Genomic DNA, 2,302 nt, shown 5'->3' on the forward strand with positions numbered 1-2,302 from the left:
AAATATAGTCAACTGATCTTTGACTGAGGACCAATGGCAATACAATGGAGAAAGGATAGTGTTTTCAACCAATAGAGTTGAGAACAATTGGACATCTAAATGCAAAAAAAATTTTTTTTAATCTAGACACAGATATTATACCTTTCACAAAAATTAGCTCAAAATAAATCATGAACCTAAATGTAAAATGCAAAACTATAAAATTTGTAGAAGATAATATGGAGAAAATCTACAAGACATTGGATTTGGCCATGACTTATAAATACAACACCAAAAGCATCATCCATGAGAGAAAAATTTGGTAAGTTGGACTTTATTAAAATTAAAAAGCTTTTAATCTATGAAAGAGAATACCAAGAGAATGAAAAAACAGGTCACAGACGCAGAGAAAATCTTTCCCAAACATATCTGATAAAGGACAATTCCCGAAAATATATAAAGAACTCTTAAGCTTCTTTTCCGATGAAACACCAAATGGCGAATGATGCCGGTGCTGCCGGAGGACCCCGAGGCCCCGGGGACCCTGAAATAGGAGGTTGCTGCAGCTGGCCCGGGGTCGCAGCCGGGGTCGGGGCAGGTGCCGAGGCTGCGGAGCTCGTGGAGGCAAGGCCGAGGACAAGGAGTGGATCCCTGTCGCCAAGCTGGGCCTCCTGGTCAAGGACATGAAGATCAAATCCCTAGAAGAAATCTATCTATTCTCCTTGCCCATCAAGGAATCTGAGATCATTGACTTTTTCTTGGGGGCATCCCTCAAGGATGAGGTCTTGAAGATTATGCCTGTGCAAAAGTAGACATGTCCTGGCCAGAGGACCCCGTTCAAGGCTTTCGTCGCCATTGGGGACTACAATGGACATGTTGATCTGGGTGTTAAGTGCTCAAAGGAAGGAACCACTGCCATCCGTGGAGCCATTATCCTGGCCAAGCTCTCTATTGTGCTGGTGCAGTGAGGCTACTGGGGAAACAAGCTTGGCAAGCCCCACCCCGTTCCTTGCAGGGTGACTGGCCGCTGTGGCTCTGTACTGGTGCGCCTCATCCCTGTCCCCGGGGTACTGGCATTGTCTCGGGTCCTGTGCCCAAGAAGTTGCTGGTGATGGCCGGTATTGATGACTGCTACACCTCGGCCAGGGGCTGCACTGCCACCCTGGGCAACTTCGCCAAGGCCACCTTTTGATGTCATCTCTAAGACCTACAGCTATCTCACCCCAGATCTCTGGAAGGAGACTGTGTTCACCAAGTCTCCCCATCAGGAATTCACTGACCATCTTGTAAAGACCCACACCAGAGTTTCTGTGCAGAGGACCCAGGCTCCAGCTGTGGCCACCACATAATTTTATACAAGAAAAATAAAGTGAATTAAGCCTGTTTAAAAAAAAAAAAAAACTCTTAAAATTCAGCAATAAGAAAATAAATCCAGTTTTAAAGTGGGCAAAAGATATGACAGACACCTCACCAAAGAAGATATACAAATTGCAAATAAGCATATGAAAAGATGCTCACATCATACATTATTAGGAAATTGTAAATTAAAAACAGTTACTACATAACCTATTAGAATGGTTAAAAGCCCACACACTGACATCACCAAATGCTGGGAAAGAGAGAGAGCGACAAGAACTCATTCATTGCTGGTGAGAATGCAAAGTGGTACAGCTGCTTTGTAAGACAGTCTGGCAGCTTCTTGCAGAACTAAATGTAGTCTTACCATATAGCCAAGCAATTGCACTCTTTGGTATCTACCCCCAGTGAGTGGGAAACTTATGTCCAACTAAACTGTGCACAAATGTTTATAGCAACTTTACTAATAATTGCCAGATAATGAATGTCTTACAGCGGGTAAGTTGTGATGCATCCAAACAATAGGATATCATTCAGCACTAAAAAGAAATAAACTATCAAGCCATGAAAGGACTTGAAGAAAGCATATTGCTAAGTGAAAGAAACTAATCTGAAAAGGCTGTATATGACATTCTGGAAAAGGCAAAATCATAGGAGCAGTAAAAGAGATCTGTGGTTGCCAGGAATTTGTGGGGAGGAAGGAATGGTGCACACAGATTTTTGGGGCAATGAAACTGTATTTTGATATTGCAACAGGGTATGCCTGACATTATGCATTTGGCAAAATCCATAGAACTGTACACTAGAAAGAGTGAATCCTAATGTGAACTATGGACCCTAATTAGTAATAATGTACTTATATTTGTTCATTAATTGTAACAAATGTACCACATTAAGGCAAGATGTTAACCAGGGGGGGACCTGTGCTGGGGTGGGAGGAGAAGAGGAAGAGATGGAATATAGAGAA

The 2,302-nt window shown here is 42.6% G+C and overlaps 1 pseudogene; it reads left to right on the plus strand.

Annotated features, from left to right (window-relative positions):
• The first annotated feature begins 474 nt into the window (after window positions 1–474).
• On the plus strand, window positions 475–1,356 carry LOC103301583 (40S ribosomal protein S2-like; annotated as a pseudogene).
• The last annotated feature ends 946 nt before the right edge of the window (window positions 1,357–2,302 follow it).

The sequence above is a fragment of the Eptesicus fuscus genome, chromosome 7, assembly GCF_027574615.1.
Source record: "Eptesicus fuscus isolate TK198812 chromosome 7, DD_ASM_mEF_20220401, whole genome shotgun sequence".
NCBI classification, from domain to species: domain Eukaryota; kingdom Metazoa; phylum Chordata; class Mammalia; order Chiroptera; family Vespertilionidae; genus Eptesicus; species Eptesicus fuscus.